Source organism: Pithys albifrons, chromosome 3 (genome assembly GCF_047495875.1).
Source record: "Pithys albifrons albifrons isolate INPA30051 chromosome 3, PitAlb_v1, whole genome shotgun sequence".
In the NCBI taxonomy this organism is placed as follows: Eukaryota; Metazoa; Chordata; class Aves; order Passeriformes; family Thamnophilidae; genus Pithys; species Pithys albifrons.
The window spans coordinates 51,877,983-51,894,481 of NC_092460.1; the positions used below are offsets into that span (position 1 = coordinate 51,877,983).

The following is a 16,499-nucleotide window of genomic DNA, read 5'->3' on the forward strand; positions in this document are numbered from 1 at the left end:
CACTGCCAGGGCAGGCCAAGAGCTTGCTGTGATGCGAAAGGGCATTATGGACTGTCCCTGCCCCAATTCTGATCTTCTTGGTGGAGACTAAGATCAGAACGAGCCCACTGACAACAGCAACCAAGAAAGGCACTAATGTGGGAAAAAAAGAGGAAACTTCCAAAAAGTTATGCAGTGGTTGCACTTAAATATTTGTTATATTGTGAAAGAGTTCAGGCTTCATATTAAGTTCAAATTCATAATATGATGACTGTAATTATACTGAAATTACAGTATACCAGTAACTTTTTTATCCTTCAGTTACCAATCATTCACATAACCACAAAGATTAATTAGTGTGAACACAATGTACATCTGAGATAGATACACACACACACACACACACACACATATATAGATGTGTTTGCATGTTTGTCTATACACGTATGTAGAATTCAGATGTAGAGTACTCCCATGTCTGTTGTGTAGAATGGGAGTGAATGGACTACCTGTATAGTTACCTAGTATTTGTATTGGCATCAATTAATCATTAAAAAGCATAACATTGCTATAACCATCTCTCAGCTGGATTGAAACTGCACTGTAATTAATCACTGTATGATTATGTTGATATCCCATATGCTTTGAACACAAAACATTGTAAGTATTTGACATAATTTTAAAAGTTGACATAGTGACTTCATTCTCAGTTATCTGCAATCGTTTATCATGTGCCTGTGTTGACCTGCTGCATTTTAAAAGAAATTTAAGCACTGAATTATTTGACTATGATGAAATTGATCCAGACTTGGGTTTGATTCTTTTATAATTTAAAAACAGGTTAGATGTAGAATTTTAGGATTGTAATATTAGTTTTCTGTTAAATACTGATAATTCATTACAATTTGAAGCTATTAGAAAGACAAGTATATTAAATGTTCCTTATTATCGACACATTTTACATTAGCTTCCACAAGAAATTGTTGAAAATGTTTAAGGTTTTACAGTGCACTAAGACTTCCACTATGGAGCATAAAGTATGCTTAAAATCTAAGATGTGAAAGAGAAAAAAGACAAAGATAGAGCAAAATAGTAGCAGTGATGATTTTGGTTCCATGATTTCTGTCTTGGTTTTTCAGTTTTGGGATGCGCCTTTGTCTGTTTGCTTTATAGGCCAGAAAGTTGTAAGAAAACAGTTGCAGGAAACACAAAGGGAATGAGTGTTTAGGAAGAACCATTGGACTCAGGAAGGATGAAAGAAGGAAGCAAGAGTCATAAGGGAAGCAGTGCATCAGACAGGGTCAGGAGAGTTAAAAGCAGAGTTCTGTGCAATGACATCATCATGGAAATTACTTCTGTGTCTACCAAAACCAAACTCTGGTGCAGTCCTTGCAAGAAAATGTTTAGCCTTCCCCTTGGCTCATACAACACTGAATGGTCATGGGGAGGAAGATGACTGCGTGGAAATTACATCACTGAATGATGAGGTGTGAAATAATAATTCTTCTCTTACAGTGAGGCTAAACTATGGCTGAGAATAGAATGCAGATAAGAAGGACTTATTTGCCAGTGTCCCTGCAGCAATTCTATTTCTGCATATTTGGTAATTAAAGCAGAAATGTGTGGTTGAGTAAGTCAAGATATTTACTTACCATTCAGGATGCCTTTGCAACATCATCCCTGTTGTGAAATCCTACTGGTCACAATAGTTCAGTTTAAACAGCATGTTCCTCTAACTTCCTCTCTTGAGAGGCAAGAAAGCTAATCATAGAATCATAGAATCAACTGGGCTGTAAGAGACCTCCGAGATCATCAGGTCCAACCCTTGATCCAACACCACTGTGATTACTAGATCATGGCAGTAAGTGCCACATCCAGTCCCATCTTTAAAACCTCCAGAGACAGTGAATCCACCACCTCTCTGAGCAAGCCATTCCAATGCCTGATTACTCTCTCTGTAAAGAATTTCTTTCTACTATCCAACCTGAACTTCCGCTGGTAGAACTTGGCCCTCTTGTTCTACTGCTGGTTGCCTGGGAGAAGTGACCAACCCTCACCTGGCTACAATCTCCTTTCAGGTAGTTGTAGAGACTGATGAGGTCTCTCCTGAGCCTCCTCTTCTCCAGACTAAACAACCCTATCTCCCTCAGCCTCTCCTCATAGGACTTGGAGTCAAGCCCCTTCACCAGTCTTGTTCCTCTTCTCTGGATCTGCTTCAGTGCCTCAGTACCTTTCCTGAACTGAGGAGCCCAGAACTGAACACAAGGGTGTGGCCTTGCCAACTCTGAGTACAGGGAAAGGATCATTTTCCTGGTCCTGCTGGCCACACCGTTCTTGATATAGACCAGCATGCCATTGGCCTTTTTGGCCACCTGGGCACACTGCTGCATCATGTTCCTTTCTGAAAGTACTTCAAGGTATTTTTTAATCAAAGTTATAAAAATGAAAAGCACAGTGAAAAAATAATCTAGTCTTTTAACTGAAGCAAATGGGTTTTCCTTGGTAGTCTCCTGTAGAGGCACGCTAGTGCATGAGAACTGATTAACTTGAAACCCAACATAAGACCCTTAAATATGAACAGCTCACTTTTATAAATATCCAACATCAAGAGGCAGAGAAGAAGGAAACTGAAATGCAAAGACAAATTGTACCATGTTTTCTACTTCTAGCTAGGACAGGGCTAAGTTTTTGCAGTACCTGGGAGGGGGCAGGGCCAGGACCTGTAGGTTATTCTATGCCACCTCACGCCACTGCAGGGGTGGGGCAAAGGGACTCTTCCAGAGTTCCTTCCTGTTGAGCAAGTGGGGCAGATTGAGTGGTGGGGTAACAGTGGTTCTGAGCCACAGGGTGTGGTTTGGGTGTGCCAGTCCTGAGCCAGAGGGAGTGGTGAGGATGGCATGGCTCTGGTCACCTCAAGCTCCACGCTCTCTCTTTTGTACACTTCTCTACTAATATTTTTGCTGTTACTGTTCATTTTCTTATCTCAATTCATGATCTTTGTCTTTTGTGTGTCCAATTCTCTTCTCCAATCCACTGCAGCAGGGAAGGGGAAAGGAAGAGGAGAGAGGGGTGAGCAGCATGTGGTTTGGAGTTTCAGTGGGAACACTGGATTGAGAGTACTGTTCCTAAACTGCAACACCATGTTCATACTGGAGTATCCTGCCAGTTGATCACTGGATATTACATTTACTTTCTGATCTTCAACAGATGACAAGGTATTTTTAATTTTGAGACCATCATATTGTACAGAAAAAAATGTGTAAGTGCTTAGGAGGCAAGATCTGTTTGAGAATCTAGAAATATAGTGCCTCTATATGTATATATACCTGAATCCAAGTCACTTTTTCTAGAAATATTTGGTGACGGGATAAACAACCATCTTCCTCTTTTCACTTCTAAGTCAAAGAAAATTCATTCATTGCTCCCTATTTACTTTAAATTGTTGAATAAATAATGTTTTTATTGTATAACACTCTTCTTAGAAATTCTGTTGGGAGTTCACTGATATACAGTTTCCTCTGATTACATTATACAGCATTTCAAAATAATATCTTCCCTTTCCTTGATATAACTACATTATTTTCCCATTGCTCTAACATCCTCTCTGATCAAGAACAGCAACCACCTAGCTGAACAGGCAGAAATTGAGCATATCCATTCTCACAGGTGGGGTCAGTTAACCTTGGCTGAACACCAGATGCCCACCAAAGCCACTCTATCACTCCGCCTCCTCAACTGGACAGTTACTTAAACTTACTACAGGTAAGTTTAAAATCAGGCTATTTTGTGATCTTAAATATTGAAGAAGAAAAAAACCAACCCAGGATATGGAATGCTGGCTGGCAGATTTAAAGACTTTGTATTACTAATTTTTTTTCTGATTGAAATTCTGTTATGATCATTCTGTTATGTTCAGCCTCCTCTAGAGGATTCTGAAGAAAATAAAATTATATCCATTATTGAACATCCAGGGTTCAAACATCCTGCCTTTTGTTTCCCCCAAATTGTTTTTCTGTTCTGTCTGCAAAGACATGAAGAAATTTGTGTTATTACAGCTGAATGCTGTTGGACATACTTGTTTCTGGACTATTAACAGTATCTGAAGACAATCAGGAGACTAACCAATGGAAATTACCTAGGAGGATGATGAAGAAATTGTTAAACTCAAAGCCTACACAATTTCCTAAAATGTTCAGGTTTTCTACTAGCAATACCAAATCTGGCTTGTGTTCACACAGCACTGGAGCAGGCCAAGTAAACGTCATGCTACAATTTCAAGATGTACTTGGTTGAGATACCCTACTAATGGAAATTCAGTGGCTATCTAACAGCACGAGAGAAACGGTGCTTAGCAGTTGAAATCTCTTGCAGAGCTCTATGGATCTATTTTAAAGCCTGTGCTAAAGCAAACTACATACAATCCAGAATTTATAGTATCAAAACCAGATGGAAGACCTTTCCATCACACAATGCAATGAAATCTGTTCCCCACTGAGCACAAGCTCAACTCTCAGTGGTTGAGGCTGGGCAAGAGACAGACATGGCTGAAAGGAATTCACTGATCTAATCCCTCTCCTTGACAGCACTGATGAACAAGAAACCTAACTGGGCTAGGCTGAAAGAATTGGATATTTTTCTCCAAGGACCCCAGCCGAAACCCTTTCTGTGCAGAAAAGGGCTCATTTCGGCCTCTGCGTACCTCATTTGACCCTACCAAACCCCTCTCTGTCTGACTTCTCTCCAGTCCAAAGCACATAATCCTAACCCCTCAAATCAGAGAGGTAAAATCTGCTTCCTTAATAGAGGTCTTCTGACCTTTGGATGTGACTTACATTTCCTAGGGACACTGTGTGCTTTTGATAACTGGCATTTTCTAACAAAGACACATTTTCAGTGCTGCTGCGAGGGAAATATAGAGTACATCTAACAAGTACCGGCATAACTTTTTTTTCATTGGAGTCTTTCTTTGACTGACATATAAAATCATGAAACTATGTCAGACTTCATCTCTTCCCAGTGTTTCCAACTTTACTTCCTTTACTTTTGCACACCAAAGCACAACAGCTACAAAACTGTTAGCTTTTGTGGGGAAAACAAGAAGTTCCATCTCTCTATTCTCTGTTCAGTTCTTATACTATGTGCCATGTTCATACACACACATACACTGCTTATCATGGCAATGTAGTTATGAGGATGGCCTTCCATCTTGTCTGTCTGCAGAAAGATTCAAGGTCTGAAATTTATACAGCAGTGTTTTGTAGTTTTGATGGCAAGAGGAAAGGCAGGTAAGATTTGATCCCTTGCGGTACAAGGATTCTTTAAAAACTTATTTCCCTCTGATTAGAAATTACTTCTGACAACCAGTCTTTGTAGTTCCGGAGCAGATAAATTTGCTGGAACTTCAGGGTTTAATAAATAGTAAAAAAGGTAGAATGTTTCCTAAATGGGCCTAGGAGAGCTTAAAGAGCTGGGAAGATAAAGCACAAGATCACCATAATTAACTGGCATTATAAGTATTTCCATCTCAACTGAGAGAGGGAGGTTACTGGCAGGGAATTGTACACATTTTGAACTTGTGAATTTACCATTTTATGCAGTCGGAATCACAGCTTCTCTAATTTGTATTTTCCTACAGTTGTACTGATGGAAAGACAAACTGAGAAACAGGAAAATGTAACTGTCAAAAACTGATATAGTAGAATCATACATAGAAGTAGTACTTGGAAAAAATAACCTCGAGGTTGGCTGCATAGGTCAGTTTTTCTGTGCTGTTTAGAAGCAGTAACCAGCTTTACATCAGCCCAGTGTCAGCTATCGGCGAAGTCTGTAAAAATCCATTTAAGTTCCTCATGCATGACTTCTAGCGTGAAGTGGATGCTGGGTCTTTTTGGAAGTGAAATGGCAAACATGTTGGGGCTCTACAGAACTCAGAACTGAACAAATCTTAAAACCTTTTCTTCATGGCTAAGCTCCACATTCTTTTCTAGGTGAATCATGGCTGATCCTGTTGGAAGATGCTTCTGACTAGTGTTTGGACAGAACCTCTCAACAGATACAGGTTGTACCTCTCTGTGAATTAGAGATAATGAATGACATGTCATACAGCAAAGGCGTAGAAGGAACAGAATAAGCTGGACAGGGGAAAAAGCCATTTGGGTCACCACACAATTGTAACACTCATTTATTTTAAATCAGAATTTGCACATAACCTAAACTTCATGGTGTTCTCTAGTTTCTGCACCTCTAGACAACTTAGCTAACAGTAATCAGAAACAAAGTAGTTTCTCAAAAACAATGCCTCCAGACATTTCCTAGCTGAGGCCATTCCTTGCTACTGGATTTCCATTTTTTTTTTTCCCCCAGGACATAGCATTTCACCACTACTTTTAGCACTGATGAATGCTAAGTGTAAGCACTTCCAGTGTGGAGTGCAATGTATTCAAATTTGCAGGACATGCTGTACATGGTCTGTTGACCTACGGATGCCTTCTGTGGCTTACACAAGGACACTAAGCAGCTCTGTTTCCTGCCATGAGTCATCATTCAAGAATGATATTTAAACAGGCGAAAGAGGAAGGGAAAAAACAACTGTAACAGATTCCAGGGAAAAGCAAGTAAAAGCCTGTGGTTTTTACAGACAGCATTACAGGGTTGTTTCCTTTTTAGTAACTATCTTGCTAGGAAATCCCATGACAGTCAGAGCCTTGTAGTTTTTGTTACACAACAATCAGCCTGAGTGGAACACTGTACTACAGAATAATGCTGACCTTGTCTAACTGTAGTGAAGTAGTCATTGTCCTGGTGTTTGTCTCCACTAGAGTTACACAGTGAGGAATTTTAGGAAGGCACACATGCACAATCCATTTTTATCAAAGAAGATAGTCTTATCTTGAAGAAGAAACATCTAGAACCTGGATCATTTGTGTGATGCATGTGCACATTAAGCTTTACAAATATCAGGTGCCTCAAGTTAAATAACTAAAAAGGTATAATCAAGGGAAGACAAGCTATGTTGGGAAAATGAGAAGTGTTAAAAGATACTTTCTCTGTGTAAATTAGTCCTCAGCTTGTACCTGTCCCTGAAGCAACTATCACTGATTACTATAAGAGAGAGCATATTAGATTAAACCACTCTAATCTACCAAAATAATGCTTTCCTTGCTGTAGAATGCCCCGAAAAACATCTTGCTAGAACCCATCTTTTCCTGATGCTTTCTGCTTTGTTTCTGTCAAAGTACTTTCCTGTCTTATAGGCAAGATCATTTTTTCTCTAGGATCTGAGTTGGCAAATGAAATTATCTACTTTTTTCCAGTGTTGTAAAAATTTAGGGTTTTTTTGCTTACTTATTTTTTACCACCATTTTTGACAGGAACAGAAAAAGAATCTGGAAGGAAATATGTGGTAATTAGGATGTGGAGGAAGGAGGAAAGAAGGTGAAGAACAGCATAGAGAGGAAATTGGACTTGACTGCTAAGAAAAACAAACAGAACATGGTGGATTAACAGCAAGAAGTAAAAGGAGCAGTGAAGGGACCTTCTTGTGTTCTTACTGTGAAAAGGCAGGATGGTGCCACAGGTGTTAAAAAAACAAACTAAAAGGATCAATAAACCATAATCTGTCACCCAGGTTTTTCCAGCTGTTCTCAGGGTAGGGGTGACTGAAACTGATTAATTTGCTTGGTGGCTCTTGGCAGCCTTTGCAAAATGAGCTGACAATTACTTTCTGAGGAAGTAGTGTTCATATCCCTTTACTTCCCAAATCCCTTCTCCAACATAGTCCTTTTGTTGGCAGCCTCTGCTGGAAGGCCTATTACAGCAAAAGCATGGCAACTAAACTTCTTTTTACTTTAGTAAGGGGCTCGTGGGCTCAGAGAAGAACCACATGGGGAAGGAAGAAGTAGATGGGATGTAAAAGTTCACATGCTCCTACCCACACCTCACCTCTTCTGAGAACAGTCACTATTAGTGATCTATCCAAGGCAGAAAGTTCTCTTTTAAAACCAGAAAAAAGTACGTTATTCTACTATTATTAACACTCAACTGAAGGAGAACAACACCAGCTGCACCATCACACCACAGGCTGGCTTTGGGCTGATGTCAGCTTACCAGGGACGCAAAGGTCAGCTGCTTGCTCCTATCCCTAGTTGCCTGCCACCCCTTTTCCCGTGCTGATAAACCATTTATGGAGATGTACTTTACAGCAGATAACAGAAGTTGTCAGTTTGAAATACAACTTTACAGAGAGGCAAATAGTTTGAGGTGCTTTTATTATTTTTTCCCACCTACTTCTTCAGTGATTTAATTAACAGTGCAGCTTCATGTATCATTCATCTGATTCACTGAGGTGGGATAAATTGCATTAGTGAGGGAGAAGTACTAGGAGGAATAAACACCTTCAGGATCAGAATCTGATGCAGAAAAGAACACTATTTGAAAAAACTATTTTGGGTCACCTGCTGAAGGGCTGTCTCTTTGTGGGAGCACTGGGAGAAGTTGAGCCAGATGGGGTTCCGAGGTCCTGAAAAGCTGTGGCCCATGGCACCATCCCTGCTCCTGGGCCTGGTCACCCGCAGTTCTATTGCTTTGCTAACAACTGTTTCCATGGCACTGCCATGCAGACTGTATCAACCATCCTCCAGGATGGACAAGGCGGTTCACGCTCCAGCGCTAGTCACCTCTTGTAGGGAAGGGCAGCAGCTGGTCTCAGAAGGAATTCAGGCAGGAGTTGTTTGATGAGGGTGTGGCCTCTTTCAAGAGTTTGTAGGCACAAGGTCCATGTTTTGCTTAACTGGCTGTTGCTACCACAGAATGTAATTGTGTTCAACCATTCAACCCATTCTTCCATTGGTAGCTGCAATAGTAATGTAGTTTCATTTGAAGTAAGAAATGGCAAAAGCTTAAGCCACAAGAAGTGGGTACAGGCATTTCTATTGTGAAGGAACAGCCAGACCTTGGCATTGAAACCTGAAATCAGAAACAAAATTTAACAACTTCTTCCATGCACCAAGGTCAGACCACAAGCAGCACCGTATACAGGCATTTCTGCAGAGCACCTCTGGAGTTGTGGTAATGTCTGGGAGTTGCTGTGCTTTTAAACAGGTTTAGCTGGTCCTTAACACTCCTGGAGGAGTTGTCGGCATTTCCTGCAAATAGTCATGACCTGGAAACTGAACTGACAATGTCTTCTCCACCTGGAAAAAAGATAAAGCGCATTTACAAAAAAAAAAGAAAAGAGTTAGAAGGGTCCTTTGTATGGCTTCCCCTATAGTGATCTGTGCATGGGATTGTCTCTCCCTGTGCTGGGTAGAGTCCTTCTTTCTAACAATAGAGAGTCAAAAAGATAAAGGCAGTGATAAACCTGCACTTACAAGCCTAAACTTGAGTCCTCTCTAAAACCATTTTATCTGCTGAGGTTGGGACGCAGCACTGATACTGGATATTCTGAAGTATATCAAGTAAAAAACATTTGTGACTCAATACTTCTGGACCCAGGCCTTGTCAACTGTCTGCTCAAGGATCCCTACCTCTTTGGTGCCTAGAAGATCACTCCTTCATGGTTAACTCCATCCTCAGAGCTCTTTTGATCACAAATGGATGGGTCTGGCTTTAAGCAGGGTCCAGAGCCAGGGGTGGAAAGAAAGATGGCTTGCAGGCCTCCCATCTGACACCTTGCCTATGTAATGCTCAGTTGAGCTCAGGGTTGATCTGGTATTTTTTTATCCAAAAGCCTTGCTTAGATTCAGTTTTGTATCTTCTAATAATAACTGCTCAAATAATAAATAACCGAATCTGTCACAGACAGATTCTGTCACTGATTGATTCTAAGTAAATACTTTATTCATACATGTTCACAAATGAAGCTGTTGCTGATTAGGTCCATGTGTGGATTCTCATGTACTGAATACAGAATATCCATACACAGTTATTTCAGAGCAGTCATTGCACTTTTAAATTCATTGCCTCCCCCAAATCACATTAATTTCAAAGTGTGGTTTAAAAAAAATTATAATTGAGAGCTTGTGCCAATGTAAAATTGATAATCCAAAAGAGAATGAGTGCTCTTCATGTTAGTTAAGAAGGGGTGAGAATAGCTGTTGTGCTTTTAAATTTATGCCCCAGCTTGTTTCACAGTATTTCATTTATATAGACAGCCCTTGAACTTTTTTTTTGCTGTGTCATCCTAAAATGCTGAGCTTTGGTAGAGAGAACTCTCACCATTCCACACTTCCCATAATGACATTATATAAAGAATGTTTATTGAACAAATAGGAATATTTCAAGGGGAGAAGAAGTATCTGAATGATTATTTGAATAAAAACTCCTGTACAGGAACCAATGTCATTGGGCATAATTTGTTCATCTATGAATGTTTAGTTTTGAGTTTGTTACATTGTTGTCATGTCACTACATCCAGCTATTTTTCTAAGTAATTTCCTTTGCCACATCACACCTAATTCCATGGAAAAGTCCTCTCGCAGTTAAAATTAAAACTTATCTGGGAATCAAAATACATTTCAAGCACAGTATGGACACATTAATTCAGATGCTGCAATTATGGTTGATGATTAGTAGTGAGTGAATATTCACTGCCAAAGAAAAGATGAAGAAGGAAAGGAAAAATATTCTTGGCTTTTATAAAAAAATTTCTAATACTGCATGATTTTTAATTTCAGATTTTTGAACTATTCTTCCTGATTTCTTATTTGACGGACAGAGCTAAAGAAAATTCAGCCATCCTAGTCTCCATGACTAGTGGAGCTACAGGGCCCCAAATTCAAATAATGGATGCAGCTATAGTGCAAGGGGCACTGCTGCCAATTTATTTTTGTTCACAGCATGGGCAAAAGAGCCTTAGCTATTGATACATATCCACTCACAGTGTCTGCTCGTAGAAACACGTAACTAGCTAAATAAACATTTCTTAGTAGAGGCAAGACCTGCCCAAGGACAATTGCATAATCTTGATGCCCTTTTATAAATGTTGTTTTTACTGATTCATGTCTTCTCTGCCCACCAGATGTGAACAGACTGCCTAAATCACATGAGAACAACAATCTGGATTTGGCTTTAGGACTTGATCACATGAGAACACAAGGACAGGTCAGCTGCCTTAACCTACTTAGCTTTCTCGGAGGAGGTGCAGCCTCTTACTCATGATAAAGTCCTCGTGTAGGAGGGCACCCATGATGGTTTTTATGAGATTTTCTGTACCAATGAGGAAATCAAAGTTCACTTCTTATGGAGAAATCTGTCATCCTGTGGGGAGTGAGGCATGAGGGGGCAGTTAAGGGTTGTGCCTCTCCTTTTCTTTTGAGCAAACAATGCATTCCTCCTGGCAGCTCACAGTCTGCTGTCGACCAGCTCAGCTCTGAAATCCGAGCTATGGTAGATAGGGGGAGGGAAGGCCAGCCTGGAAGGGTGTGGGAGAGGATTTCCATTCCAGACACAGGCTTTTGGTTAGAGCACTATTGTTCACTTGTGAGTCATTTGAATGATCAATGAGGAAAATTCTCTCTCCTCCTCCCTTTTTTAGCAATACTAATGTGACCATAAAGTTAAATATTTTTTACTATATTTCACTGATTTCATCATCCTGATTGCATTGAGCATTTCATGGTAAGACTTCAAAGTACTTCTGCCCTTTCTTTTTACGTATGGAAGTATGGTTTACTTGAAAATATGTGTCCTGCTCAAATTGCATTAAGAAAACATCAGAACTATAACATACACCCATTAGCCAGACATAAATTAATGCTATTTTGAATTCTGCTGCAGTGTCTCATCAGTTTTCAACATTCTTCTCTCACTCCAGGAAACGGTTCTTTACATACTTTGTTGGCATTTGGAGAGTTAGTCTCTTTGCTATCAAACACTGAATACTTTGTGTTAACTCCAGCATTAAAGAAAAAGAACTCACAAGCTATTAGAGAAGAAAAACAAGAAATAATTTTTTAATACATGAATTGCTGTGATAAGAGGTACAGTTAAAAAATACATGTGAAATCCACGACATTCAGTACATTTTTTCTTATTCTCAGTCAAGGGATACACAATACAAGTATGGGGCAATGTGTGATCCAGAGCTGGTATGGTATCTTATATAATTACCCAAGTTACTGCTCAGATTTGGGGAACTGTAACCTACTTTTAGTAGGTTAAAAATGACAGCAGAAGGAGGAGGCTCTTTGATCAATTCCAGTTCTTCAAAAAAACTGTACACAGTAATATTGCCTGAAATCAGCAGGAACCTAATAACAGGAGACACTTTCTTAGGAAACTGCTAGCAAAATGTATTTCCCCCATACAGGCCTGATATTTGCCTGGTTTATTTGCCAACATTATGTATATATTTGGTGATTGAAACCATTCTCTGGCACTATAAAGGACTACAAGCTTTTCTTATCTTTGTTGAAATGAGGTTACTGTTGCTTATTTGAAGTAAGGCACTCCTCCAGCATAATGAAAAATTAATGCTGAAAGTTCCTTACTCTAGCTCAGGAAAAGAACTATTACAGAGCATGTTCATTAAAATATCCACCATCACTACCCATGGGTAAACTTTAGAAATTGGAAAAATGCATTTATAAGAACTGTAACTCAGATGAATGCTATTGTCCAATCAATGAATGTCATTTAAAAATAACTCCAGAAATATCACATTACTAACCTTATCCCTGCTCTGAGGCAAAGTCCTGTAACTTCTAAAGACCAGATGAATCACAATTACTTGGTCACGTCATAGCTTCAAGACCTGTAAACCACATTTATAAACTGTAGTCATCACTGATATACCAAGATACATCATGTTTTGTCCTGCATATGAACTCTAAGCTATACTATACCAAACAAAACTTTTTAACAGGAGAAGATGAATCTGTGAGAAAAAAATTAAACCTTATGCTGAGATCCCTGGAAATATTTTGACCTCTAAAGGATTTCTGGAAAGAAGGATGGAAATCTACTTGTTCATGAATTCCTCCTTTTTCTCTGTATGTTTGTTTCTTTATTTGATTGATTTGGTGATTCCTTTCCTCTGTGACCTGGTTCTGGCTTGGACAGGGTTAATTTTTTGCAATAGCCAGGAATGGGCATGGCTAGGACCTGGAGATTATTGTGTACCTCCTCACATCATTGCTGGGGGTGGGAGAAAGGGACTGTCTCTCTCTTTGGGGGAGAAGACCTTCTTTCCAGTCAAGAAAACATGGTGGAGGGAGGCATTGTCTATAATAGGTATTGTCTATTGTAGGTTTGGGCTATTTTTCCATGTGAATTGATTTTTTTTCTTATACCTTCTGTCATTTGTATTGTTGTTGTTACTGGTCATTTTCTTACCTGTTTGCTGTTTCCAGTAAATTGTTCTTATCTCAACCCATGGCCTTTTCAATTCCCCTCTGTAGTGTGCCACAGGGGAGGAGGGAGGGGAAAATGGGGGAGCGAGAGAGAACAGTGTGGGATTTGGGCAGTCTCAATGGGGGCATCAAACTGGGGAGTACCATTCCTAATCCCTGACACTCTGCCAAGTGCCTTTCATCACTTTCTGTCTTTTTTCAATGTTCAATCCTTTCCCCTTACCTCCTATCCCTTGAGTAATTTTTCTAACCTGTTCTCTCTTCCCATTCTCTTCACCACGGTCGCTTCCCTTCTGGCACTGCCTCCCAGGAGCTGCCCTTAACTTCTCCAATTTTGTGTTTACACTCTGCAAGAAAGAGACTGATGATAGTTTCATCTTCTTCTCTTCCTCCTTCCCTGTTTTTGTCAAGTTCTGAGTAACCAAAATACTTCTAAAAAGACTGCATTAATGACCGTGCTGTCATTTAAAAACCATGCTAATATAAACTCTTCATCAGGACATTTACAGAGGGAAAGCTGTTCTTAATTCTTCTCTGACCTTCTTCAAGCAGCTTTTCAGAGGTGCTCAGGTTCTGGATGTGGCCACCATGTGAATGAATCAGGTGTTTGTGCAGCAGTTCAGCTTTCCCCACTCTCAGGTAATTCTGAGAGACCACCAGGGAATACCAACTGCAGGTCAGACAGTTAAAGAGAAGATAATGATCCCCTAAGCCTCTCCAGTAACTCTATCCTGACTTCAATAATAACCACAACCCAGAAAATACTAATGGAAGTATTAGAACATGGGACCTCTGGAGAAAAAAACCTAAAGCCTTACCTTTAAAATTTATCTCTTGTGAGTCCCCATTATTCAATAGTTGTGATTACTTTTATTTTAACTGACACTTGCTAGTACATCATTACTGAGGGTTTAGCATAGTTCTAATTGTAACAAATGTTTATACATATGACTTTTTGAAGTAATTGTGTGGTTTAGATTTTCACATTAAACCTTGAGAATCTTCCATACTTAAACTCAGTTGGAAAGTATTTTGAAATGCTCTAAGCAAAATTAATTCATCTGGATTTTGCTTTTTGTTTGTTTAGATGTTGGGACTTTTTTGCTGACATTTGGTTTTCTGTTTGACTTAACAGCATAAAAGAAGAAAGCATTTTATTCTCTCAATATATTATTTGTCAAGGTTCTTACTGCTGTGATCAAGAACCCAAAGTGGAGAGCAATTTCTCTTGCTCTCAAAGATTTGGAGAATTTTAAAGCAACAGTAAACTTGCCCTGAAACCAGGCTACTTCTGGTCTCACTTATCCCGAAAGACATAATGCTCCCTTTTCCAGTGGGAGGTCATTAGAATTCCCTAAAACAAGTGAATAAGACAAAGTTTCTACCCTAGCAATTAAAGAAAGCTAAATTAGAACCAAAGAACTACATGTAATATTTTAACACAGGTTTTTATTTATAAATTGCTATAGAAGATGAAGCAGACTAACACAGATAAGCAATTACTCATCCTAGAGATATATACTATTCTATCTTAATCCTTAACAGTAACAAGGCACTCAATGTTTCCTAAATGCTACAGCAACACAGAATTTGATTTATTTTGTATGCATAACAATAATGAAGAAACTTTGTTGAATTCTTAAGAAGATGAAGCAAAGAAAATGTAAAGCAAGTAGTCACCAGTCAGCATCAATAAGTCCCCAAAGAAGGGGAAACAACATACTGTTCAAATGTTCCAAGAAAAGAACTGTCAGAGCCCACATTTCTTTGTCTTACCAGTAAGTAAAAAGCTGACCAAACACTAAGAGGATGAATCAGGCTGTTTTACGTTTAAAACCAACAAAAGCTATTAGCTAAGGCCCAACTTAATAACAAATCTAGAGACTTCTAACATGCAAACTGTTAAAAAACATGAGTAATACCCAGACAACAATAGTGACCTACCTCATAAATTCTATCTCCAGCAAGAAACAAAAATATTTTGTGGATTATTCCTTTATTGTATAAGTTTGACTTATTCTATACACTGCATATGAAAAAGATTTTATGAAAGAAGATAATGTTTATTGAAAGTATGGAAAAGAAGTATTGGAAAAGACCTCTATGATCATCCAGTGCAACAATTAACCCAGCATTTTCCAGGCCACCACTAAACCATGTTCCTTGTCCTAGTTCAGCAGGCAGGACCAATTTACCACTGTGTGGGGGAGACCAAAGCTATGTGTTCTACCCCCTCTATTCATTTCCCAAGAACAACGTACCATTTGCAGCAGCCCAGGGCACACCTGACTCCTCAGGATGTGAGCTGGGTGTGAAAGAAGCCTGTGAGAGAAGAGCTGTGATAACTCCCTTCCAGGGAGTCATTAGCACCTTCACACCCAGCCTGAGGTATCACATCTGCCAATGGGCCATCAACAATTCCAAAATACCGCATGACTCACAGAGTGAGATGACCCATTGTGTAACTCCCCACCCCAGGAGAGGTACTGGATGCTCCCACCTGGACCTGAGGGTACATGATCTGGGGATTTGAAGACCTTGGGGAACCACTTGTCAGATCCAGAGGAGGAGCAGAGCCTCGATAGGAAGAAACCACCACTCTTGACCAGATTGGGACCATTATCTGCACCAACAGGTTTCCTGCTTCCTTTTACTTTGGACTTGGGGTAGCCATGTGGGGTTTGTACCCCAGGGTGCTGGGCCATACTTTTGGGTTTTGTGGGTTATTAAATTGTAGCTCTGACTTATAATCTCTTTTGTGTTGAGTTTGTTTCTCCTGCCAGTTAAACCAGCACATTCCTAAAGTGTCACATCTACAAGTCTTTTAAAGTTCCTCCAGGGATGGCGACTGGAGACTCCACCACTTCCCTGGGCAGCCTTTTCCAATGCTTGACAAACCTTTTAGAGAACAATTTTTTTAATATCCAGTCCAAACCTTCCCTGGTGCAACCTGAGGCCATTTCCTCTTTTCCTTCACTTGGTTAGTTGGGAGAGGAGATGGACACCCACCTTGCCACAGCTTCCTTTCAGGTAGTTGTAGAGAGTGGAAAAGTCTTGCCTGAGCCTTCTGTTCTCCAGACTAAACAACCCCAGCTCCCTCAGCTGCTTCTCATCAGACTTGTGCTCCAGATCCTTTATCTGTGGTTATCCCTAAGAAGTCTGTCTGCATGG

The 16,499-nt window shown here is 39.8% G+C and overlaps 1 long non-coding RNA gene across 2 annotated transcripts; it reads left to right on the forward strand.

The window, feature by feature from the left end:
• Window positions 1-2,870: 2,870 nt before the first annotated feature.
• Window positions 2,871-13,347, forward strand: LOC139670345 (uncharacterized). Of its 2 annotated transcripts, XR_011697472.1 has the most exons (5): window positions 2,871-3,194; window positions 3,646-3,741; window positions 5,967-6,037; window positions 10,997-11,079; window positions 12,842-13,347. It is a non-coding gene; the product is annotated as an uncharacterized lncRNA (long non-coding RNA). The 2 variants fall into 2 exon arrangements; XR_011697471.1 differs by having other exon boundaries at window positions 10,997-13,347.
• Window positions 13,348-16,499: the final 3,152 nt, after the last annotated feature.